At 46.3% G+C, this 27,082-nt stretch overlaps 1 pseudogene; it reads left to right on the forward strand.

Annotated features, from left to right (window-relative positions):
- Positions 1-496: 496 nt before the first annotated feature.
- The window catches only part of LOC102537635 (cyclic AMP-dependent transcription factor ATF-5 pseudogene), an 81,349-nt pseudogene continuing 54,763 nt past the window's right edge, over positions 497-27,082 (forward strand).

Here is a 27,082-nt window from a genome sequence, read left to right on the forward strand (position 1 = left end):
ATTGAGTTTCCTTATAACCCAGCCATGACAATCTAAGGCATGCAGCTGTGAGAAATAAAACCTAGATCCCCCAAAAACTGGTTTACAAATATTCACAGCAAAATTATTCCTAATAGAAAAAAAATACAAATTGTGTGGACACCAGTTCAGGTATCCTGTCTCCAACCTGAGTCGCAGCCCCGCCCCCAGACCACAGGAGCCAATCCGCGCGCTCGCTTCCAGGACAGACCCCGCCCCAGAGCCCTCCTCGGCCGCGCCCCTCCTTCCGCCTACCGGCTCGCCAGTTGGCAGTCGGCAGTTGCTGTGAGCGGCTGTTGTTTCAGAAGCTCCGCGGCTCCCGCGAGGCAGCGGCGGCGGCGGCGGCGGCGGCGGCGGCGGCGGCGGCGGCGGCGGCGGCGGCGGCGGCGGCGGCGGCGGCGCGGTCCCTCCGGGAGGAGCGGCGTGGGCCGAGCGGCGGCCGCGGAGCGTTAAGCCCAGCGCGGCGGCGGCGGCGGCGGCGGCGGCGGCGGCGGCGGCGGCGGCGGCGGCGGCGGCGGCGGCGGGCGGCGGCCCCGAGGTGGTCCGCGGGCAGGTGTTCGACGTGGGGCCGCGCTCCAACAGTCTCCTCCTCGAGGGATCCTACCGCGCGGTGTGGTGAGTGTCCGCGCCCCGCGTGCCGGCCGCGCCCGCCAGGCCTCCCGCTCCGCCTCGTTGGCTGCGGCAGTGGCGTCGTGCCCGACCCGCGACCCCGACCCTGGCCGGACCGCAGCCGGGCTGCCCGCCGTCCGCGCGCCGGGGGTCTCGGGCGGGGCCGGGCCGCTCGGGCCGGGTCGTTACTCGCGGCGCTTCCCGGGCGGTCCTCGATGGCGCGCGGAGTAGGGGAGCGGCGCGGGGGTCGGAGGCCGGGACCCGGAACCCCCGGACGGGAACGGCCCCCAGCCCCAGGGTACTTGACTAGCGACCTTCTCTTGACGTCCCCACAGTGAAGCCGCGAAGTTCTTCAGATGCTTGAGGAGGCGGCTGCGGTCTGGACAGCGGTTCTCAGCGGCGCGAGTGCACAACCCCGAATTCATCGTCTTGTTTTACCCCCTCCCCTGCCTTTTCTGTAGACGGCTTTGGTTCAGCACCTTCCATGGTGCCAGTGGTGCTCCCCTGCGCAGGCTTTCTAAAAGGCATGTAGTGGCACCAGTGTGGGTGTGGAATGTCTCCATCTTCAAGTGTTTAAATGGGTTTGGGCATGGTACTGTTCGCGTTTCAGGAAGGGTAAGTCAGCATCGCTGTTGTGTATTATTTAAGGAGTCTCTTGGAGTTGGCCCTAATTTGACTTTTCCCCCCTTTTACCGGGCGTGAGCTCTCATACTGGCATAAAGGCTTTCAGAGGTTTTAGCATAATGACTGTGGACTTTCTCTGTTAAAGCTTTAGTGGTCTGTGTGTATGCCGCCCTGACGGAGTTATTGCAGAACCACATGCAGGCGCCCTTGTCTGGCTCCAGATCCTTCAGAAGTGTTCGTGGGATGGGGTTGATGGTGGTTTTTGTTTGTTTGTTTGTTTTTTGTTGTTAGAACCAACTACCTGTGATATTTTGTGCTCATGCAGATTTGTGGTGTAGGCTTCCTTATGTCTAAACCTTCATGTGTGTCTTTTGTGTTGTATGAAGGAAGCAGACTATTTATGATCACTTCATGTCAGGTATTGTGCTATATACCTTATCTCATGTTACCTGAACAGCCACCATCAGAGAGGGAAGGGCAGTGCTAGCTCTATTTCAGATGAGAAAGTGTTTTGAGGTGAAGCCAGTTCTGAAGGTCCCACAACTGAAGAGTCAGACTTGAGATTGTAGCCTGAGATCCTGTTTCAGTTGCCAGAGCTCTTTTCATTACTCCCTATTTTCCTTAATTAGTGTTATTAATAATTTTGAAATTTTAGCATATTTTACTCTTACAAGCAAGTTTATTTAAGAAACATTCAAATTTGAACGGTAATAATTTTAGAAATACATAGAGGGAATATTTTATCATGTATGTTAGCTAGGTACAAAGACTAGTTAAAATTGTTTAAAAAAAAACCCTTGAATATTTGCATTCTCTTCAGGAGCAGAGTGCTTCACAGTACACAGTTGTGAAGATTCTCGTGAACTCAGTAGGTTAGGAGCTATAAGGAATTAAATTAGGTCAGGCCTAAAAGAAACAAGGTCCTAGAATGTAACAGAAAGACAGTACTGCCCACAACATCACTTACCTGGAGTAGGTCTGATTGCTGTGCACCTGCTGGTATGTGTGCTAGTCACCAGGTCTCATTGTGATGGACTTGGAATTGCCCGTCAATCCTTGGGCCCTTAGAAAAAATTAACGCTTTAATGTGTACTGAAAAAGCCTGATTTTATGACATCTCAGTCAAAAGTTTTTTTTTTAACTGATGAGAATTTTTCCTAGCCTGAAGATGATTTAGATATGGTAACTTTCTATTTCGGCTGTGGGCTTAAGTGACTTAAGTCTCAAATGTCAAGTCCACTTACTGTATTTTTTTTTTCCTTTCTTAAGTAAAATCCAAGTACAAATATTGGAATTAGAATCCTGCGTCTAGATTATAGCTTTTAATCTTCAGGTTGATGATACTTCATATGAGAGTTGAATCTACATTGTGCATTATTAGTATTTAGTAAATGTTGGTTAACAATGCTGGGTTTTTGAAGGATTTCTTGATTGAAATAATAATATTTGAAGAACTGATATTTTGAAAAGCTTAATGTTTCCAGAAGGACTTAAAATTTTAAGGAAGAAAACAATTTTGTTTAATTTTCTGAATCTGTTCATTAGGAATTTTGCCTTTTCCATGAAAAGTCCTTTCGTAAACATTACATAGGGGATATATAAAGAGTGGAGTTTGAATTGAGCCTTTCTGAGTGGTGTGATTTTGATAGAAAGATAATAGGTGCAAGTGACAGTCTAAGCTATGGAATCCAATCCTGGAAAAGAACTTAGGTAGCAAATTGTGGAGGACTCTGTAGGCAGAATGGAGTTTGATTTTATATTTGTGTAATGGAGGAGCATCAGAGTTTTTGAAAAGAGGCAGGCACATGATCAGTTTTGAAATTTTGGGAGACTGTAGATCAACACTAGTGGAAATGACAGGAGAAAACTGAGGCTGGGAATCAGCTTGGCTCGTGAACTTCTAAAGGTGAAGTGATGTAGCGGTGTGGAAAATGGAGATGTTAGGGTCAATAATGGGCTCTTGTCAGAGGAGTGGTGGACTTTTCATCATGGCCGATATGGGAGGTAAAGGATGATGAGGTCTTACAGAGTAAGAGGCTTAAGAGTTGGGATTTGGATTTGGGAGAGATTCTGAGACAGGGCCTGGTGATGTGGTATGGGGAAGGTTATTATTTGCAAGGCTTCTGGCTTAGGGACATGGTGGTGCCGTTATTAGGGGAGGAATACTGTAGGCAGAGGAGGTTTGTTAAGGAGAAATAGTTCTGGTTTGGACTTCTTAAGTTTATGATGCAAGTAGGCCCTTTAGGTTGTATCCACAAGGCATCCTGAAAATAAGAGGGATGTAGAATCTGGAGATGGAAGTTTGTGTAAGTGGCAGTCTGGTGTACAGGAACACATTGTTATTTGAGATCATTGGTTAGGTGAAATTGCTTACCTACATTCTGTGTTTATCTTTTTAGTAAACAATCCATATCATTCAGTATATTTTCAAAGGGTTCATTATCCCAGAGAAGTTAGGAACCAGTGAGACAGAACAGAAAAACCAAAGAAGCCTTGGCAAGCAAGTAGTTTTAAGAGGTGGGCAAAGGAAGAGGAATCTTAGGACTGGTGAGATGTATAAGACTCAGGAGAAAAGGAAAAAATTGATATGAAAGAGAGAAGTTGAAGCTGTATGTTTCATCATCTAATTAAGATAACCATCTGTGTTGGATAAATTCAGCTTGAAACATTTTCTGAATGTGACTGAGAGGCCGTGGGGCCATCTCCATAGAGATGATAATTGAAGGCTTGAGAGGGGATAAGATGAGAAAAAATCTGTGAGCTGAGCCGAAGGAATGCCTGACTTTAGGTGTCCTTAGTGGGCAGCTACAGAAGAGGAGGAGGTGGTGTGGTCAGAGGCCAGAGACCTGGGAGTCCACATTGTCTGAGGAGCCGGGGACAAACTGGTTAGTAGGGATCAGTACAGAGGACTGTAGAGAGCAGGGTGCAGCTGGAAGACAAGCTGTTGGATTTGTTAACTTTCAGCTCTCCTCAAAAAAACATAGTTTTAACAAAAATTTTGTTGTGCTCATATTCCTGATGGTGCAGTATCTGGTCCTGTTAATGTTTCTGTGATCACAGCAGGCTGGTAAGAAGTACCATTTAGTCAATGTTTTCTGTTATTTTTTAAGCATATATTCATTAGTCCTCTTAGCCACACTGCAGGGGTGGTTCCTTTCCTTAAGTGGGAGTCTGAGACACAGCGAGGTTACTTAATTTGCCCACAGATACCCAACTAGGAAGTGGTAGAGCATCTGTGTCTGCTTCCTAAGTGATACTCAGCCAAAGAGTAGAGTTGAGAAAATGCATGCTTTCAGTAGCAGAAAATATCTATCGTCTGCTTTTCCCATGGTTTGCTTTTTAGCCTTTTAAAAACCTTTCATGCAAGGTCATTCACTTAGAATTCATTCAGCACAAGTTCTCTGCAAGGACACACGTGGCACCTGCCCTTCAGTAGCTCTTGTTCCAGACAATGGGGTGCAGTTGGGCGGGAACACAGAAGCCCCTGTAGAGTGCCATGGGCGAGAAAGGCCTGAGTGGCATGTGGATGTCCATGTCTGGCTTCGCAAACCTTCGTGCTGGGTGTTGGTGTCTGACTGGGAGTTTGCCATGAGATGTGCACTCCGGGTAGAGGAGAGTGCGCACGCTGAGGCACAGAAGTCTGAACAGGTCACAGCCGGTCAGGAAAACCAGGAGTTGTCTGAGAAGTGAGGCTGTGGGTGGGTGGGGCCGAGTTCTGAAGGGCTTTGTTTCCTAAGCAGTTGGGACTTGAAATGGTAGGGGAAGGTCCCTGAAGGATGCCCTTTTTCTGCTGGTTCCTCATCAGATTTTGTGTTTCCCTCTTTGTCTCTCTTTGACTTTCTACCCGCTGTACTTGTCTCTTCTTTCTACCTATTTAGGGCTACTACTCAGCGTGTGTGATTTTTATCCAGTCTCCAGGGGCATTGAAATGTATGTGAGCTTTGGTTTGCTTTTTGTTGTTGCATTGATTGGAGGTCTTATTGGCCTCTGGTGTGTATGTGGTGGAGGCGGACGTGCCAAATGACCTGCATGCAGTTTGCACGCAGCACATTCAGTCCCTACACCAGAGGAGCATCCTGTTTAGATGCCAGTGCTGTTTCCCTCCAGCCCATCATGAAGAAGGGCTGGGTCCTAGTCAGGTCCTGCCTTCCTCTGAGATTCATCTCCTCCATCAGCTTGTCCTTACTACTTTCAGCTCTAGCCCTCCCTCCATCCCTCCCTGGGACTTGTTTCAAAAGCAGGACCAGCAGTGATATAAATCATCTACAGAGGCTCCTGACCAGATTCCTAGTTGTGCTGGTTTAGCTGTTAATTTGACTTTTAATAAAGAAGTCTCTTTTATGGTTTTTGGAGCTCAAAGATGGGAGGAGACCATCTTACATGAGCAACAGAAAACCCAGAGTTTCTGAACAGTTTTGAGTGCAAGTAAAATGCAAAGAAAATTCATTTTGATATTAGTAACATCCCTAATAATGTGCTCCTGGTGGTTAGCGATAATGTATATGCTATTCTGAAGAATTTAATTTGTATGTTTTCAATTCTCAATTATTAATAAAAGTGCTTTAATGAAAAGCATCCTAGTTGAGGTTTCCAGGAACTATGTATAGTTTATTCCTCACCTTGCTCACAGTTATGTAGCTGTTAAGTAAAAATCACACGATTCCCCCAAAAACATCTCAAGCTACCCCACCACACATCCAGCCTACTCTGCCCACCCACCTGCCTGACCTTGAGATACTGTTTCTTCCTTTTTGCTTGTCTTTTCTCTTTCACTTCTTGAGGCTCCTATACATTGGAAAGCCAACAGGATAGATGGTCTCCAGGGTCTCTCAGATGCTCGGTCTTAGGGCAGGCTCTGGGCTCTGAACCCATCCGTCACTGGTAGGAGCTGGGGCTGGGGTGTAGAGGTGAGGTCTGCGTGGACTTCACCATGACCAGGTAACATTTGTTGCAAGCTTGCCTTCGGTGCTATGGTTTCAGAGTCATTTTCATCCTCACCTTTGAGGTATTATTTTTTTTTTCACCGTACAGATGAGGAAACCAGGCGTCAGGTGACTTGTCCAGGGTTCATAGACAATAACTGCATAGTAGAACTGGGATTTGTCTGGACCTCAAAACCTGTCATTATTCTTTTTTTCCCTAAAGTACTGTAGACTTTCCTCTCTTGTCACAAGTTACCTGGAAACATGCTTTTTCCAGCCTGGGTTCCTGAATGTACTGGCACCAAAGTATAACATGATGATTGTCATGGCAAACTTGGGCCTGTTGTGGGGTTGGAAGAGGGAGGAAGCAGAAACTTGGAAGGGGTGAGGAAGGTAGGGTCAAAGCAGCTTCATTTTTATCAGAAGGGAGTTTATCAGTGTTGATCCTTCTCGCTCTTCCTACGTACCTCCACCAGTTTCTTGATTTTCATTCATTTAGTAATGTTACTGAGCGTGTACCTGACCTGTGTGCTAAGCAGTAGGATTGAAGTGGTTTTTTCCTTTTTAGTGTTTACAGTCTAACAGGAAAGTAATCACATTTATTGAGTGATGAGGTGCAGAGTGCTACCCTTTATACCCCTAAAAAGTGGAGCAAAGCTTTGAGGACTAGTCTGGGCTGGTTTCCTGGAGGAAGTGCTGTCTAAGCTGGGACCTGGAGAATGACTTAGAGCTAGCTGGGTGAAAGATAGGGGAGGATGCTAAAGTGTTTCAGGCATTTCTTGTGGCAAATAGGTTGTAGAAATTGGGGAGTTTGTGATTAAGATCCAGGAATATTTCTCATGGTGTTGCATAGACAGAAGGAGCAGTTAAAGCTTCAGGTATGGATGTAAAACTAGATCATAGGAACTAAAAGATGGTAGGAAGATAGGAATTAAAAACTAGATCAAGGCAGCAATTCCCCACCCTCTATACATTTACAGAATCTTCTTGCACCCTGCATCTCTGCACAGCTGTTTTTTTTTGTTTCTTCTCTTTTCACTTTTACCACATCCCCATGCACTTGGCAGAAGAGAGCTGACCCTCGCTTCCCAGAGTTATGTGTCTTCAGAGCACTCTGACTCCTGGGGGAGAGAATCTGATCCAGCTTGGGCTAGTGTCCACCACTGGTCTGGGCAGTGAGGCCCAGGTGGAGTCATCTGATAAGACTTAGCCTCTCTAAAGTGGCACAGTGACGTGGGGATGGTATTGTGGTGTCTCCCACTGACCTCTGACACTGACCAGGGTAGCTCTTGGTGTTGCTTCCCTGGCTCTTCTTGTGCTTGGCTGAGGCCTGCTGATGGGAGCTGGTGGGGAGGAGAAGAGGGGAGGACAATGTCATTCAGGCAGGAGAGTGGCTTTAGGCTACTTTTTGGATGCTTCTGCTTTCCTGTCTCTGGCAGTATGGGTTGGCAGCCAAACTGGGTGGCATTCTTTACAACATATTTAATATTTGATACATATCTAACATGTGAGTTATACAGCCTAACAGTAAACACCCAAGAGCCCACCACCCACTGACTGACTTCACACCAGATTGTTAGAGGCCCATGTCCTGATCTCTGGCTGGGAGTCTGTACGGTAGAGTGGGAAAGAGTGTGGGCTCTGGGCACCTGTATGTGACCTGAGATTGTTTTTTTCTCCTGTAGAGAAGGGGTAGCGATACCCACCTCACGGTTGGGAGGATTGAATAAAACACATAGGTGAGCACTGAGCCCTTGGCCTCAGGTTAGTGCTCTAGTTGTTACTCCCTGGAAGTGAGCAGGCCTGGTGAGACCAGTGTCCTCCCTCCCCTCAGTCTCTTGGACATCATCCTGGAGTGTGAAGCAGAGTCTGTGGAAGTGAGACTGTTAGACTTGGGTCACAGGGTTGTATGGTCTTGGGCAACATCCTCTCCTGGTGAGATTTATCAGTTAGAGCATCTTCTCTGCCTGGCCCTGGTCCAGGTTCCCACCCACCCTTAGGAATGCTGCCGGTGGTGTAGGAGACAGACTGATAAGGAAATAGATTACTGTGTCACTTGGTGAAAACTCTGATATGAGAGAATTCTGAACAGAACCACTAACTCCTCCTGGGCTTCCCAGTTTGTAATTAATTCCGCAAGTGGTGTCGGTATGCACTAGGACACATACTAGTTGTTCAGCTACTTCAGTGAATAGAACACCTAGTCTCCAGGCAGCTCATGGACAGTGGATGCCTGGCTTAGGGTGAGCCCATTCCATAGGTTGTTGTTTGGTTTTGCTTATATTTTCCTTTACTGTGCAAAAGCTTGTAAGTTTAATTAGGTCCCATTAGTTTGTTTTTGCTTTTATTTCTATTTCTTGAGTAGACTGCCCTAGGAGAACATTGCCGAGATATATGTTAGATAATGTTTTGCCTTGTTTTCTTCTAGGAGATTTACTATGTCTTGTCTTATGTTTAAATCTTTAATCAATTTTGAGTTTACTTTTGTATATGGTGTGAGGAAGTATTCCCACTTCACTGATTTACATGCTGCTGTTCAGTTTTCCCAACAGCATTTGCTGAAGAGACTGGCTTTATTCCATTGTATGTTCTTGCCTCCTTTGTCAAAGATTAATTCACCAAAAGTTTGTGGGTTCATTTCTGGGCTCTCCATTCTGTTCCATTGGTCGGAAGGTCTGTTTTTGTACCAATGCCATGCTGTTTTGATGACTGTAGCTCTATAGTATTGTCTGAAGTCAGGGAGGGTTATTCTCCAGCCTCTTTCTTTTTCTTCAGTACTGCTGTGGCAATTCTGGGTCTTTTGTGATTCCATATAAATTTTATTATGATTTGTTCTAGTTCTGTAAAATATGCCCTGGGTAATTTGATTGAGGTTGCATTAAATCTGTATGTTGCCTCAGGCAGTATGACCACTTTAACAATATTGATTCTTCCAATCCAGGAACATGGGATATCTTTCTATTTTTTAAAGTATTCTTTAATTTCCTTAATCAATGTTTTCTAGTTCTCCACGTATAAGTCTTTCACCTCCTTGGTTAGATTTCTTCCTAGGTATTGTATTACTTTGGGTGCTGTTTAAAAAGGCACTGTTTCTTTACTTTCTTTTCCTGTTGATTCATTGTTAGTGTAAATAAGTGCAACTGATTTTTGTACATTAATGTTGTATCCTGCTACCTTGCTAAATTCTTTGATTAGTTCTGGTAGTTTTGTGTGGCACTTTTAGGTTTTTCTATATATAGTATCATGTCATCTGCATATAGTGACAATTTTACCTCTTCTTTTCCAATTTGGATCCCTTTTATTTCTTTTTTCTTGCCTGATTACTGTGGCTAGGACTTCCAAGACTATGTTGAATAGGAATGGTGAGAGTGGACAACTTTGATGGTCCCAGATTTTAGTGGGAAAGTTTTTAGTTTTTTACCATTGAGTACTAAGCTGACTGTAGGTTTGTCATAAATAGTTTTTATTATATTCATATCTGTTCCCTCTATACCCACTGTGTTGAGAGTTTTTATCATAAATGGGTGTTGAATTTTATCAAATGCTTTTCCTGCACCTATTGAGATGATCATGTGGTTTTTGTCCTGTCTCTTGTTGATGTGGTGTATTATATTGATGTATTTGCTTATGTTGAGCCATCCTTGAGTTCCTGGGATGAGTCCAACTCGCTCATGGTGTATGATCTTTTTTATGGGCTGTTAGATTCTGTTTGCTAATATTTTGTTGAGGATTTTTGCATCTATGTTCATTGATATTGGTCTGTGATTTTCTTTTTTGATAGTTTCTTTGCCTGGTTTTGGTATCAGGGTGATGGTGGCTTCATAGAATGAGTTTGTAGAAACTCATAGAAAAAGTACTCTCTCTTTTTCAGTCTTCTGGAAGAGTTTGAGAATGACTGATATGAGTTCTTCTTTGTATGTTTGGTAGAATTCCCCAGTGAAGCCATCTGGTCTGGACTTTATTTGTAAGGAGGTTTTTTATTGCTAATTTGATTTCATTCAGGTCCTGCTGGCTCCCAGAGCTAGGAAGTCTGGAGGTGTCCCCTCAAGAACAGTCACAAACAACAGGGCTTCAGATAAGTGTACAAGCTCCTTTCTGGGAAATGTCAGTGAGCTGTAGCAAGACAGACTGAGAGTGTAATGATGGCACCACCAGCCTACCTTCCCTGAGAGCACCTCAGTAGCCTCCTGATGTGTGCCAAACCTGAAGCCTGCCTCCAAGTCCAAAACTGTAAGGCTAGGAAGTAGGCCTTTTTTCACATAAAGGCTGGGGGTGTGTCTCAGTCTAATGTGCAGGGCCCTGAAAGCGGTAGCCCACCAGGAAGTGTCTCTCCAACTGTTACAGTCCCATGGGACCCAGACATGCAGTCGGTCCTGGCCTCCAGAGCCAGTTGATCTAGGAGCAACCCCTGAGTGGAAGCCATGAAAACTGGGTCACCAGTGTGTAGACATTCCCTGCTTGGAGATACTGGCTTTCTGGAGCCCCTCAGAGGGAGAGTGCGAAGATGGCTGGAGTGAGGCAGTGAGAGAGTACAAAGATGACACCTCCTGAATAAAGGGTAGCGGAAGAAAAAAAAGAAGAATGAAATATAGCAAGACAGAGGGAGAGCGGGGAAGATGGCATCTGCTGGCTGGAGCATAAAGTTGGCACCAAAAGGGAAGGGAAGAAAAAAATAGATGGGACCTGCCGGTTTTATTAAGGCAGAGGGAGAGCAGGAGGATGGTACCCATCAACCTCAGTCCCTGGGGAGGAGCCCAGCAGCCCCTGCCTCTCAGACCAGTGCTTCAAAGTTAGGAAATGAGTCTCTTTCACATGAAGTCTGGGTGCTTTGCAAAGGGCTGCTTCTGCACTTGGCCCTGGGAACAAGAGCACAGTCCCTTTAAGAGTGGTTCCTGAATTTACCACAGCCCAGTGGGTCTCACAGGCATGTACCCTGAGGGTCTTCCAAGTTCGTTGCTTTGGGGGTATCTGTCAGTTGTCAGTGTTCAAAGTTTGAGTTCCCACTGTGGGGGTACAAACTGTTCACACCTCAGGGAGAAGTTCCAAAGTTCCATGTTCTGAGTTCCCTCCTGAGTGTGCCTGTGCCCACCAGGGGTGGGGTTTCTGGTGAAACCGTGCCTCAGCCTTTCCCACCTGCTTTGATGTGGTTTCCCTCTTGTTTGCCTGATGTGAAGGGGTTGCTCCACCATTTGTTAGGCTTTTCCAGAGGAAATTGTTCCACATGTAGCTGCAGATTTGGTGTGTTGTGGGAAGAGGTGAGTTCAGTATGTTTCCATGGCACCACCTTGAACTGAAACCTATTGTATATGTTTTAATATTTGGCTTTCAATTGCTCAGGTCACTGCTAGTATATGGAAGTATGATTAATGCTGTGTGTTCATGTTTATGTATGGATCTTCTATCCTGGGATCTTGCTAACGCCGTTTATTATAATTTATTATGAGTTTTCTTATAGATTCCTTGGAGTTTTCTCCATAGACAATAATGTCATCTGTAAATAATGATGATTATATTTCTTCTTTTCTAGTCGATGTGCCTTTATTTCCTTTCTTGCTGCACTGCGCTACCTAGAACCTGTAGTGCTAAGTTGCAAACTGACAGAAGAGAGCAGACATCCTAACATTGTTTTTGAACTCGGGAAAAGAGTTCATTCTTTCACCATTATGATGTGGGATGTGGGTGTTTTGCAGATGTTCTTTATTAGGTTGAGGTAGTGACCTTCTACTCCTAGTTTCTGAGCATTTTTTATAGAAATGGGTGTTAAATTTTGTTTAATACTTTTTCTGTATTAATTGATGTGACTGCATGGGTTCTCTTCTTTAGATTCTTCATTGGGTAGATTATACTGTTGGTTTTTGACTATTGAACCAGGCTTGCATTCCTTGAATAAATTCCACTTGGTGATCATCTATTCATGTGGATTCTTATGGCAGGTATTCTTGTGGATTTCTTGCTGTAGGCTAAATTATGAATCCCTGAAGGGGTCCATGTCTAATCACTTCTATGGCAATGTGTGAATGTTAACTTGTATGGCAGAAGGGATTTTGCAGAAGTAACTAAGTTAAAAATCTTGAGATATGGTTATTATAAATTTTCTGGGTTTGCTTAATATAAAAGGAAGGACACGGGAACTGAGTCAGAGAGACCATGAGATGATAGAAGGCAGAGACTAATGTGATGCACTTTGAAGATGAAATAAGGGACCAACTGCAAGGAAGGCAGGCGTTTTCTGGAAGCCAGAAAGGGAAAGGGAAACAGATTCTCCTGTAAGGCCTTAAAAGGAAGCAGCCCTGCTGACACCTTGACTGATATCAGAATATTGACCTGCAAAACATTACTGTAATAAATTTGAGATATTTTAGCTACTAAATAGTAATTTGTAATTTAATGATACAGTTTGTAATTTGTAATACTTTATAATAATTTGTCATAACAGCCAGAGAAAATGAACACACTTCTATTTTGTTGAGAATTTGTGTAGGTGTGTATCCATATTCCTGGGGACATCTGTCAGAAATTTTCTTTTTTAAGCTGTCATCGTCGGGTTTTGGTGTTATGTTGGCTGGCCTCGTAAAATAAGTTGGAACATAATCACTTTGCTTCTACTTGCGGAAACAGATTTTGTGGAATTCATATTATTCTTTATAAATGTTTGTAGTTTTCAAGGAATTTACCCATTTCATGTTTCTTTTCTGTGTGTATGTGTGTGTGTGTGTGTAATTTTTTTTTGAAGTGTAGCCAGTTTATAGTGTTGTGTCAGTTTCTGGGGTACAGTGTAATGCTTTAGTCATAAGTGAAGATACATATATTTGCTTTCATATTCTATTTCATTAAAGGTTACTGCAAGATGTTCAATATAGTTTCCTATGCTATACAGTATAAACCTGTTGTTTATCTATTTTATAGATTGTAGCTAGTATCTGCAAATCTCAAACTCCCAATTTATCCCTTCCCACTCCTTTCCCCTCTGATAACCATATGTTTGTTTGCTCTGTCTGTGAGTCTGTTTCTGTTTTGTAAATAAGTCCATTTGTGTCTTTTCCTTTAGATTCCACATTTAAGTGATATCATATGGTATTTATGTTTCACTTTCTGGTGAACTTAGAGTGTCCATCTCCAAGTCTATCCATGTTGTTGCAAATGGCATTATTTTATACTTGTTTATGGCTTGAACATATTCCATTGTGTAAATGTACCACAACTTACTTATCCAGTCATCTGTCGATAGACATTTAGGTTGTTTCCATGTCTTGGCTATTGTAAATAGTGCTGCTATGAATGTTGGGGTGCATGTAACTTTTCCAATTAGAGTTTTCTCTGGATATATGCACAAGAATGGAATTGCTGGATCATAGGGTAAATCTTTTTAGGACTCTCCACACTATTTTCCATAATGGCTGCACCAAACTACATTCCCACCAACAGTGTAGGGGGGTTCCATTACAGGAGGAACTGTTTCATATGCAAATACAAATCTGTGTCGACACTAGTCCACACACGGGTTCAGCCGTGGATGGGAAGGGAACAAATCGTAATTGTGGGGCACCTTAACAAATTCAGTAGCCCCTAAGGCCACAGCAAGATGAGTTGTCCTCCCTCAGCTGGACAAGATGCTCCTGCACAGAAATCCCACAAATCCCACAGCGATGCTGACTGTCATTCCCCTTTTACACACCTTTAACAGGCACCCCGTGAACTTCCTCTCAGCCCATTCCCCTTGTGTCCTTGGGATTAACAGGGAGCTGCCTCCACCACTCCCCACATTGCAGTAATCCCAGGAGGCTAGAAGAGGCTCCCTCTGCAATGGTGCAGAGAGGCAAAAAGCCCTGTCTCTCAGGCCCAGTCTTCCCCTCTGATCAGGACACCCAGACAGGACACCCTGGCTTGTCGTCTGGCCGCCTCAGAGAAGCAGACTGAAGCTCCCCAAGGACAAGGGCTGTCTCCAGGCTCCATTCTACAGAGCTGGTTCGTGTCCAGAGGGCTGAAAGGAATGAAAGTAGCTCTCCGTCCCTAGTTTGCTCAGGGATGCAGATGATGATGGGATGCCCCACAGGCCCGTGGCCAATCAGGCTCGAGGGAAAATGACAATGCAGGGGCCCCTGGGGAAAGAGAGCCGCAGGCTCCCAGGAGCAGTGTGAGGACCCCGTGTCAATGCGGAAGAAGGTCTAGTTAGCCCCCTGTGGATCCGTAGCTCCTGGGACCTCCTCAGCCTCCTTCTCAGGACCCCTCTCTGTAGAGCAGCGCAGACACGAATAAGACTACAGTGGTCTGAGATCATTTCCAAACAAAATTATCATTATTCATATTTTACATACATCACCCCAAGGTGCTGCTCCCACCCACAGCCACCCAGACCCACCTCCCCCAGCCTCTAAGTCCCCCACCCCACTCCACCCTGGCCCTGGGGTCAGCACTGAATGAGGAGGAGCCCCTAAGGTCCTCTGGGGTCCCCCTGGGGGCTGGCAGTGGAGGGCTGGCCCGCTGTTCCCTACTGGCTGCAGTGCCTCTTCCTCCTCCTCTTCCTCCCTGAGACAAACAGGTAACACCTTTTTTTCACCTGTGAGGGGTGAACCAGCCCCAGAGTCAAGGCTGGCCTCCCAGACACCCCAAGGTCAGGCCTGGGCAGGGACAGCTTCGCAGCAGACACTGAGCCTCCACTAGCAGCCGCTTCCTCGACTTGGCAGCTGGCGGAGAAGCTGGGCTGAGGCCAACTCTCTGAGGGGAGGGGGTCTGGGGAGCCCCCTGACCTCCAGGACAGACAAATCTCAAGGGCCCTGGGGCAGAGCTCTGGGACTTCCCCCAGGGCCACAGGATCTACTGAGAGGCCAAGAGGAAGGCCAGGCTGGGGAGCTGCCCCTTGTCCTCACTGGACCCATTCCCTGGCCCTGGGGCCTCCCTAATAGGAGACGTCTCTCTGAGAACTGAGGCATCACTGGGTCCCAGGCTCCGTGCAGTGCACTTTTGACCCCGGGGAGGAGAGGGGCTGTCCAGCCTGGAAGGAAGGCAAACCCTGACGTCCTGGATAGAGAATAAAGTGTTTGGTCCTGAACAGGCTACTGTCTGCTCAGTAGTGCCTTAGAAGTTCCTCAAAATCAACATCTGTTGGGCTGTCTTTATCACTGACTCCTAGCTGGGGGCCTTGGTCACTCGTCTGGGCATCTTGGCTAACATTAGACTCACAAGGACTTGAGTCCAAATGGGGTGCACTGTGACTGGTGGGTGCCTGCACACCCAACTCCTCTTTCAGGTCCAGGAATTGTTTCTGCACCAGCTGGTAGGAGAGATGTGGACAGTGACTGGCCTTGCATACATGGGTGAGGGGATAACGAGGGCTGGGCAGGGGAATGATGGCATTGGGAAGCGAGAGAGGGGGTGTCACCAGGACTCCAGTCAAAGTACAGACACTAGAGCACTCCTTCTGTCCTCCTGGGCCTTATTCCCAGCTGTGTGTCCTTCCTGTCCCTCTGGGCCCCCATCCTCTCCTTCCTATGGTCCTGCATCTCACCCAGTCCCTAGCAGGCCCTCCACAAGGCCTGGCCTTCCAGGCAGGGGGGAATGAACAGAGCCATGAGGGCCTCCTGTTCTGTGGTCCCATCCCTCCCCTGGCTGTCCTGGGTCCTTGCCTCCCTGGGTTACCTGGGTGTCTTATGCCTTCCCTCTTCTACCTGGGGTCCATCCCTCCCTTGTCTCCCTGAGTGTCCCTGCCTCCTCTGGCTCACGTCTTCAAGGGTGAGTCCTTCCTTCTGTTCTAACTGTTCAGCTAGGGCCAGGAGGTCCAGCTGTGTTTCTGTGGAAAGCAGTTCTGCCAGGAATCGAGGGTGAATGACTGCCTCTCCGTAAGAAGGAAGGAAGAGGCCTGGAGTAACTTTTGAGTCATGAATACCTGGAGGGAAAGTGAAAAACAGACCCACCCCATTGTCCTCCACAAGGTAGCCTGTTTTAAACCACCTAGGCAGTCATCTAGACACAGAGAGAGAGAGAGCAAGAAAGCAAGCGAGAGCACTCAGGGACAAGGATCAGAACTTAAGCCCCAAAGGCCCGGGCAGAACCCCTGTCCTGGTGCTGAGAGTGCCAGTCCCTGGAATCTTGCAGCCCCCAGGCTCCAGGCCCAGCCCACCTTGGTGACGCAGGCTTCCTGGGAGCACAGCTTGTCAGTGTAGCTCAGGAGATCCGGGTCCCTGTAAGTCCCATTCTCTTCCTGCTTCAGTTCATTTCTGTCCTCTTGAAATTCTGCATCTTCCTCCCCAGTGGCTGAGGGGACAGGCCCCACCAGCCCCTCCATGGTGTCCACATGCTCTTTCACAGCCTCAGGGGGAATCTCCTTAGGTGCCATGTTCTCCCAGGGACACTGGGATCTGTGTAGCTTCCTGGGCACACACACTGGGGCAGAGCGGGAGGAGGAAATAAAGGTGAGGGGCTCCTGCGTCCAGCTTCTGACCATGCAGCGCACATGCTGGTTCAGACAGTGTTTGAACAACATGGGCGTGGGTGTCGTTCAAGTCAAGGCCAACTGTATCTTCACCAACAGTGATGGGGAATGAGGAGGGAGAGGTAAGGGGGAGGTTCTAAGAGAGTCACATGTGAGGAAGTGTGGAACCTCCAATTTTCCAATTGTCTCCTCATCCAGCCTGCTTCTCAGGCAGGCTGTATGTGGTGGCCTTAGACAGGGAGGTGGGAGTTTTGTAACTGACCAAATCAGTACCCTAGGGTGACAAAGGACAGCTGAGACCCCTCAATGGCTGTTGAGGGTGAAAGACCAGTAACCCCCTTGAGGGAAAAATACTGATGTGGGGACAGTGGCTGTCCCTAAGCCCCTGTTACCTTTGCATTCAGCTCCATTGTGCACTTGGGTACCTGGCTGAGGGCCAACTTTTGGGGCTGGGGCCCCCGAGGTTCCAACTTTGGTGGGGCTGGAGGAGACAGGCCTTCACCCCATTTATCCACTGCACCTCCTGAACCTGCATCTCCTCCTTCACCTCAAACTCCATGAACCTGAAGGGTGAGGGAGGCTCAGGCCATGCTGAGAAAAAGGCCTGGGCTCTGGAGCCCACCAAGGGAGCAGAGATGGAGGCATCAGAAGAGGTGGTGCTGGGGACAATAAAGGCCTGTGAGGTACTTTCCCCAGCAGGGAGCTGCTCCTGGGGCAGATACCAGGTCTGGGGCCACCCCTGCCTCCCAGCACTGGATGGTTTTAGGTAGCATACACCCAGGTCGCTGAATTGAAATGGGCCTGCATGGAAGGCCTGCAGAGGAGACCAGGATGGAGTCACATGGATTGTACTAAGAACACTACCTGGATGTGACATCTTGTGTGACTGTGACTCCTGGGAAAATGGGAGCCCTGGAGGGCAGGGCTGTTGTCTGCTGGATACATTAAATGATGGTTGTTACTGGGAAAGCACCTGTCCCTAGAGGACCTTCCTATTTTAGGAATGAATGAGCCCAGCAAGCCCCAGCACACAGATCTGAGTGGGCCTGGGACCCCACTTCTCCCTCCCAGGAGTCCCTGCTCTCACTCTCTTAGGACAGGGACCACTAATGGAATCATAAGTCCCCTTTCAAATGGGAAGACAGTTCCACCCAAGGCCAAAGTCCCAGTGACACAGGAAGTAGAGGCTTCATCATGGGCAGGAGGACAGTGACCAGTTAGCGCAACCACAGCCCCTCCAGCTGACCTTTCCAGGGGCCAGGTCCCCAGAAAGCACTTTCCATGAAGGGCCCCCTCTGTTCCTACCCTCCTAGGGCCTGATCCTCCCTTGACCCCAGTGTGCAGATGGGCAAACTGAGGCTCAGAGAGGTAGAGTGACAATCCCACATGTGACTGCTAGTAAGTTGCTAAGTCACCAATGTCCCATGAGGACAGAGTGCTCACCTTTGGAACAGAAGGTCCAGCACCTGCTGGGAGTGGTGAAAGCTCTATAGTTGCCCAGGAATGTGTGCAGGTAGGAGGGGTTGCCGCCCAGGATGGCAGGCACCAGGTTCATCACCAGCTTCTCCAGCCTGTTTCTGGAGGCTCTACACCCTGTAGGTCTCATCCCTGCTCCCTGATGGTCCATCTCCCCTCTTGGGTGGAAAGAGGAGAGATATGAGTCAGGCAGCACTGAGGACCCCAAGGGGGTTGGGCTGGAGCTCAGACCAAATGCTCAAGCCTCAAGGTCTTGTGCCAGAGGTAGAAGAGGGAAGCCCTGAGCAGATTCAGGGTTCTTGGCATCACCAGTACAAGGGTGGAGGGTGATGATTAGATACATTAGTGTCTCAGATCATTGTGTTAGCACAGCGGTGACAGCACCTCTCTGCATGAACTACCTCACCTCTGAGACTGCTGTCACATATCCCATTCTAGAGATGAGAAGACAGAGGCTGATCCAGGGGTGTGAGGAATCAGGATCGTCAGGCCAACTGGACATGTGGGGATGGAGGAGAAACAGGACAGTCTGTAGAAAAATGCAGAAACACCCTTGACTTAACATGAACTGAAATTCTGTCCAAGTCTCTTTTTGAGATTCTGACTTATATGTGGGCATTGACTTTGCATCTGGACAAGGCAGGGCCTGGGCTGTGAGGGCAGGTGGGAGAGATGGGGAATCAGATTCCTTTGCCATCAGGTCTGTTAGAGGGAGCCCAGGGGAGGAGCAGGGCAGCTCTGGGACCCTGGGCTTCCTGGATGTGGAGTCTCCTCGCTGGCACTCACCCTGAGCCTGTTCTGGGCTCTGTTGGTGTTGTGGGGCACCTGCCCTTCCTGCAAGGAGATGGAGTGGGGGCCTTCATGGACCAGGTCCTGTCCCATCTCCTGTGTGGAGTCCTGCAAACACAGTGACCAGCAGCCAGGCAGAAACCTCAGAGCCCTGTCTGGTTGTCCTGACTGGTTCTCAGACCCATAAGACATCTCCAGACTCGACACGCACACACCACTCTCCGCACAGACCTCCATCAGGGACAAAAAGCTGACAACCTGAGGGTCTTGGATTCCCATTGGCACAGATTAGAGGCCCATCAGGATTCCTCTTTCCCCTCTGCCAGCCCTGTCCTCAGATGTGGCCATGACAGGACCACCAGGTTACTACATGTTCAATGACCCATTCCTTCCCAGAGGGGACATCTCCCCTCAAGTCCTCCTTTCCCCACATGGAGATGAAGGGATGTGGGCCTGCCCAGGGAGGGATCCCAGAGGAGGCTGGGCTAGGACCAGCCTGCTCCAGGCCGCCCTGTGTTACCTTAGGTGTCCTCCTCATAATAGACCTGAAGTGTTGGGGTTGAGGGTTCAAACAATGCCTACGGCCTCTCAGAAACCTCTCACTCTAGGGTTTCCTGGAGGAGAAGCCCTGGGAGTTTGTGAAACAGAAAGAGAACATGTTTCTCTATGAACTGTCTCCAGTGAAGTGAGTTGGCTCAGGGGCCGTCACTAGAATGTGGGTGCCTGGTAACCAGGTTCCATTTCTGTTGGGGTCTGTTGTCAAGGAAGTGACATCACTTCCTGGGGTCCGCTTCCTTGAACCCTCTCCTCAGACAACACATCCACACACAGACCTCTGGGCTGCTGCCTGCTCACCCCCTTCTCCACTCAGACCCACCTCTTCCACAGTTACAGCAGCCGTGCCCTCTCCACGGCTCCCGGGGAGGCTCTGTGTGCAGCTGCGAGGAGATGACCTGGCTTCCAGGCTCAACTCCTCATTCTTACCTGTTGTCCATCTTGTATTTATCCTGGTGTTTCTCCAGGACAGTCTCCCCACCTGCACAGTGGGGCTGATTCTAGCTCATACTTATAAGGATGTCCTCAGGCGCATGTGGGATAAGACCTGAGAAGTGTGGGAGTGGTGTCACTTGTAGGTGATGCCTCTGACCCCATGATTTTTTGTCTTATTACCACCTGCACATCTGTTCTTCTCCTGATCCCACCCCATAGTCCTTATTTAATGTCACTGTGCATGTGTGTCTGTGTGTGTGTGTGTGTGTGTGTGTGTGTGTGCGCCTGTGCACACGTGTAAGCCATAGCTCACTCTCTGTGTGGCCAGCAGAAAACTGCCCTCACATGGGAGGGTTGAGCAAGAGCTTCCTGAGGTCTGAGGGTTTCTAATTTCCAAAGCAAACCTTGTGAAAGGCGTTCAAGCCTTGGCCAGCAGGTCAGAGCACCGTGACCCCAGGCCATTAAGGCAGCAGGGGCTGGAGCTGGGATCACAGACTCACACAGTCTGGTTCCACTGTCCACACTCAGCACCACAGTGCTGGGGGCAGGGAGACTGTCCTCTTCATGGGCACACAGCCTGGCAGGGTCATCTCTGGCTGGACACACAGTGGTCCAGGGACAGACGGGCAGTTGAAGGGTTGCTGTCACCAGAGAGATCTGACAGTCTCATTTGTTGCTGCCTCTAGGTTCCTGTCCTCACATGCCTCTCCCCAAGTTCCAACCCCAGTATAAACAGTCACTTTCCCCAGGAACAACAGGTTTTTTATCCGCTGGAGTAAGAAGACCCTCAGTCTCAGTGGAAATTCCCTGGTAATCAGTTTCTCCCAGTGATTTCATGAGGAAAGTGTATCAGATTTGATCTAATCTCATAAGTGTCCAAAGTTCCGTCGGCCCTAAGCTGCCTTCTGGAACTCTTTTCCCACCCATTCCCCTGTCCATGCAACAGCGCCGTCTCCCCACCTGCTCAAACTAGAATAACATTATGTCTTAAAGAATCAATATACTTACCCTAATTAAAAAATACTTTATTGCTTAAAATGCCAAAACAATTACCATAGTAACATCAAAGTTCACTGATCACAGATCACCATGACAATTACAATAATGTTGTAAGAGTTTGAAATATTGTGAGAATCACACAAATGTGAAACAGAGACGTAAAGGGAGCAAATACTGTTGGAAAAAATGGTGTTCACAGACTTGTTTGACATGGTTGTCACAAACGTTTAATTTGTAAAACAACACAGTATCTTCAAAGAACAGTACAGGAAATTAAAATAAATTGAGATCTGCTTCTACTGTGTAATCAACTGTAGTCATCATGTTATTCATTAGATTCTGGGACCTTATTCACCTTATAACTGAAGGCTTGTACTCTTTTACCAATCTCTCCCTATGCCCCTGGAACCCACTGTTCAAGTCTCCTGTTCACTTTTTTTTTATGGGTTGTTATTGCAATTCATTATCGTTGCATAAAGTCCACCCCAAGACTTAGTGGCTTAAACAGCAACAAAGATGTCCTTTGCTCATGAGTCTTCAGTTGGAGCAGGACTTGGCCTCAGCTGGGATGCTTCAGGGTTGGGATCTGAACTAGCTGGAGCATGGCTGCCTACAGCATGGTGGTCTCAGGATGGTCGGACTTCTTACATAGCAGCCGGTGCCCCCCCCAGGGAGCACTGCCAGTTATCTTTGTGTGTGGGGCAGGGGAGCTGCAAGGCTTCTTCTGATCTAATCATGCATGTTCCAGCCTTGTCTATTCATCAAGCAAGTCTGTGAGGCCAACCGAGATTTAAGGGAAGGGAAATTAGAGTCCACCCTCCAGTGAGAGGACCAGCAAGCAATTTGTAGTCATTTTTCATCTCCTGCGCTTGTCCACTTTATCCTTATTGATTTACAGAATTTGTATAATCTGTGTTAATCTAATCTCAGTTCCATGGTTTGGAATGACATCGCCCATCGTGGCTTTCTCTCTCTTCATGTCTTTTCCCCCTTAGTGACTAGTGCTTTTTGAGTCTTGTTGAAGAAGGTTTTCTCTCCCTCAAGGTCATGAAAATATTCTCTTAAAAACTTTCTAGTTTTTTAAGCCTCTGGGTCTGTGGCAGCCGCGTTAGCCCAGCTCGGGGAGTGGAGAGCGAGAGGAAGCAGAGACGGAGGAGGGTCCGAGGGGCAGCTGCGCCCCCGCCGAGCCGCCGCTGCAGGCCGAGGGCGGTCAGACTCCCGCGGCGGGAGGAGCTCGATCCCCCGACGTAGTGGGGCGCTCCTTTCCTTACCCTTTCGGAGCTCCTCCCGCTCCCTCTTCGGACCCAAACTTCATCGCGGGCGCCTGGCCCTGGCGGCGGGTAGCCTGCCTGGTGCAGCCCGGAGGCCTGGGGTGGGGACCTCGGGATGCGGGCTGGGGGCTCCGAGGAGGCAGCAGGGGCTGGCCGTGCCCGGGGAACGGAGGGCGGTGGCCAGGCCCGGGTTCCGGAGGCTCCGCTCCTTGGGGGCCCTGGGGCTCCACTTTTGGGGAGGGGGCACTGTGAGGGTTCGTCGGGGAGCTGGCTGGCCGGCAGGATGTTGGGGTTCCGGGCCCTGTGGTTTCCATCCGGGGCTCCGGCGCGGCCGAGTCTGAGGGAGGAGGGACCCTGTGCCTCGGGATGCGCCCAGGCCAGGGTGTGGGCCGGGTGGGAATGCGGGACTCTGCCTTCCCAGCCTCCGCGGGCCGTTGGGAAACGGGCGCTGGGCTTGGGACGGGATGCCACCCTAGGTCCTGTCCGCCTTGGGGATGGGGCCAGTGGACTTTTCCTCCAGCTCCCCTCCTTCCTTCTTAAGGATGAATTTTTAGGAGAATTGTTACTGTCTTTTTTAATGTCATGCCTGTGATTTAGGCACTGGCGCTTGTCTAAATCCAAGCAACTTTAAATCTTAAGGGATCCAAACTATTAGTACAGACAGTGCGATGTGCCAGGGAGGTTTGCACATATAAAAGCCGTATCTTGCCCCTGTATTTTTTTGCACCTTGCAGGTGAGTGAAAGCGGCGTGCAAAGTCCTGTGAGAGTTCTTTTGGATTTCTGATGGTGGGTGTTAGATCCTAGTAAAAATAAGGGCGAGGGCGACTGGCTTAGTGTTCCTTATCAAGTGACCCTTGGGCTCTGACTACTTTGAGAATGCTATTCATAGGGATTATTCAGATAGTTTAGTGGCGGCTAAACTTGATTTTAGAGCATTTTTCAGCAGGGTGATTCCTACCCCTTCGCTGTGAAATTGCCCAAATGAGATTCCGGTGTTGCAACTTCGGTCTGTGTTTTGTCTGGGGAGACTGGGAACAGACTTTCAAAGTCAAGTGCTCACAGCCAGCTTCTGAATTGGCAAAGCTTGAAAGCTTTGGCTGTCGGGTGTAGTGGTGTCCTTTGTTTCCTGTTCCCTCTGGGAGGGAGCATTGCCTCCTCCTTTGTATCTTCCAGACATCTGTGGCCTCCCCCACCCCGCCCCCAGTTTGTGAGCAGTGAATGAAGAGAGGCGGGCCTGCTGGTATGCAGAGGTCTGCAAAAGGAAATCCAGGAGTGGTTCTGGTGAAATGAGAGCTTTGTGTCATGAATAGCCATGGCTCAAACTAGACAGCAACTTAAAGTGATGGCTGTCCTTTGATAAAGCCTGGGCTGATGTTTTTCAGATAGCTGAGTTATAAAGTATTTTGTCTGGAACCTGGGAAGCCATTTCATTATTGCCATTTGGTGTACATTCAGTACCTTCCAGTATCACTGATGTTAACTTGTCTTCATCCTAAGAAATATTAGTCGCAGCTTGAAGTGTTATTTACATAATGTTGCTGCTTGGTTATCTGCTGAATCAGTGATGCAAACTTCTTCAAACTTCTACTTTGGAGGCTTTTTTTCCTGATCTGAACTAAGGCAGCTGCAGCATTTATTTTACTTTTACATTTAAACCCACAAAAATCTCTGGATTAAAAACAAAAGTGCCTTTAAGGTTTGAGAATCTCCTTTCACAAAATTTGATTAATTTGCACACAGTATTCATTACTTTGACCTTGTCTTTTTTGAAGGCCACATACAAGGCACTAATGTAATTGCAATAATAGTAACTTGAAAAACTTGGGAAGGACAGTTCTATAGGATTAAAGGAATGCTGAGACTATTTAAGTCTGAAGTCCTTGAAGGGGAAATAAAAAACTGCACCAGGAAGATTAGTGCAGCCTGTAACTAGAGGCCTTGTGGGGCTCTGGGCCTGAGATTCTCCTACAGGCTAGAATAGTCACTTCAAATAGCCTTCAGGAAAAACCAATTTTTAAAAATAAAGGGGCAAAAACCAACCAAAAAAAAAATCCCAACATTTAGCAGTGTTCAGGTGTCAATAAGCAAGAGTTTTCTTTCTTTTGAAGTGTCATTTGACTACTTCCTTTGCCAAGATAATTGTGTAGAAAAATGTAGATTCCAATATTAAAATTTAAACTGAATTGAGCTTCCTACTCTTAATAGTGATGACTGGAATAAAAATTATCCATATAAAAAATTCTCTAGTATTGTTTTGTTTTTTTAATTCTGAAAGCTTTCTAGCTTCTTTCCTATTTAGGTCTTTAATCTGCCTGGAATTTACTTTGGTGTGTGGTGTGAAGAAGTAGTCTTTTTCCTGTGTGAATATTTAAGTACTATTTATTAAGAAGAATGCTGTTTCCCTACTGTCCTGCTGTGGCATTTCTGTCAGATAACAAATGTTGGTGTATGTAACTGTCCTTTCTGATCTCTCTGTTCTGTTCGATTCTGTCTTTCTATCCTTAGATCAACAGCATGCTGTCTGAATGTCCATTGCATTATAATAGGTGTTACTATCTAGTAGATTAGGTTTTCCCATCTCATTCTTTAAGAGTGTCTTGGCCATCTTGGCACTACTCTCCCTACAAATTTTAGAATCTTTTGATACCTTCTACCAAAATCTCTGTTTGGATTTTGACTGGGATTGATATCTATACTATACTTACTTTTCCAGTGATTATTCATCACATATCTTTCCATCTACTTAGGTGTTCTTTGATACTTGCCAATAAAGGCTAATGTAAGATTTTCTTCCTGCACACTTTCAATCCATACAGTCCATACATTGTTCATAGTTTTTGACACCAGTGTAAATGCTATTTCTTTTTCTCTTTCAACCCATTACAATGTGAGGAATATCACTGATTGATTTTCCAGTGTTAAACTACTTTTGTGCCTAGAATAGACTGATTTGCTCATAGTGTATTATTCTCTTTACATATTATTGGATTTGGTTGGCCGCTGTTAGGTTTACAGTTTTGGCATTTACTTCCTTGAAGACTATTGGCTTGTAATTTTTATTTCTCTGTCTTTGTGAAGTTTTAGTATTAAGGCTACGCTGGCTTTGTGACCAAGCTGGGGTTTGCTTCCTCTTTTTCTGCTCTGCAGGAGTTCCTGTACTGTTGATATTATTTCTTCCTTAAATGTTTGGTAAACTTCATCAGTGAAGCCATTGGACCTGGAAGATGTGTATTTCTTTAATGATTATAGGACTATTTAGATTCTACATTTCTTTTCATATAAATTTTTGTAATTGTAATTTTGAGAGAAATGTCATCTGAATTTTTAAATACTGTTCATAGTATTTTCTCATTATTTTCCATATCTATAGGATTCTTAATTAATTTCTCTTTTTTAAAATCTTGGGTTTTTTTTTTTGTTTTCTTTCTCTCTTTCTCAGTTTTTTGATCAGTCTTGCCACCCAGGGATTTACAACTTTATTAGTCATGTCAAAGAACCTTGTTTTTTCTTTTCTTTTGATCTCTCCATTGTGTGTATTACATTATTTCATATGTTATTAATTTCCACTCATATTATTTTCTTTATTCTATGTTTTTGGGTTATTTTACTTTTGTTTTTCTAATGTCTAAAATGGATGCTTTCTCATTAGTTTGCTGCATTTCTTACTTCAAGACTATTAGTCTACTTTGAAGCACAAACTTTGACATGTAACATTGAAATTTTCTTTATTGACAGATAGTTGATTTATAATGGTTCAGGTATGTAGCAAAGTGACACCGTTATACATATATAAACATATATTTTAGATTGTTTTTCATTATAGGTTATTACAAGTTATTGAATGTAGTTCCTCGTGCCATACAGTAGGTTCCTATTATTTATCTATTTTATATATAGTAGTGTGTATCTGTTAATCCCAAATACCAGATTCATCCCTCCTCACTCCGCTTTCCTCTTTGGTGACTTTAATTTTGTTTTCTATGTCTGTGGGTCTATTTCTGTTTTATAAATACATTCACTTGTGTCACTTTTTTAGATTCCGCATGTAAGTGGTATCACGTGATATTACTTTTTCTCTGTCTGGCTTACTTCACGTAGGATAGTCATCTCTAGGCCCATCCGTGTAGCTTCAAATGGCATTAATTCATACAGTATTCCACACCTACTTACCACATCTTCTTTATACATTCATCTGTCAATGGACATTTAGGTTGCTTCCATGTCTTGGCTGTTGTAAATAATGCTGCTATATGTGTCTTTTTGAGTGAGAGTTTACTCTAGATATGTGCCCAGGAGTGGGATTCCTCAATCATATGGTAACGCTATTTTTAGTTTTTAAAAGAAGCTCCATACTGTTCTTCATAGTGGTTGCACCAATTTTATTTATGGAATTTTGTTATTATTATGTTCTAAAGAGTTACTAATTTCCATTTGGTATTTCCTTTTTGTCCACTGGGTTGTTTAAGAATGTATTTCTCCATTTTCAAATATATAGGGATTTTCTCATTATCTTTTCATCATGTCTTGCCATTATTGATTTGCATTGTTGTAAATCATGTTTACTACTATTTCAATTAAGCATGGTCTTTTTGTAAATGTTTCAAATAGGCCTGAAAAGAATGTGTATTCTGTACTCATTGGGTGCAAGTTGTAGGTGTGTCATTAGGTCAAATGTGTTAATAGCTATATTGATCAAATTATCTATTTCTTCACTGAATTTAACTGCTTTTGACTGCTTTTTCTATCTATTCCTGAGAGACTTGTGTTAAATCCTTCCATTGATATTTTGGTTTTTGCATATCTGTAGTTTTGAGTTTTATATATTTTGAGATTACTTTCTTTAGTACATATCAACCTTAAATTGTTACATCTCCTTGGTAAGTTGAACTTTGTATTATCTTGTAATAACCCTCTTAATCTCTAGTAATAGTTTTTTACTTTAAAATATATTTTG

Source organism: Vicugna pacos, chromosome 11 (assembly GCF_048564905.1).
Source record: "Vicugna pacos chromosome 11, VicPac4, whole genome shotgun sequence".
Lineage (NCBI taxonomy): Eukaryota > Metazoa > Chordata > Mammalia > Artiodactyla > Camelidae > Vicugna > Vicugna pacos.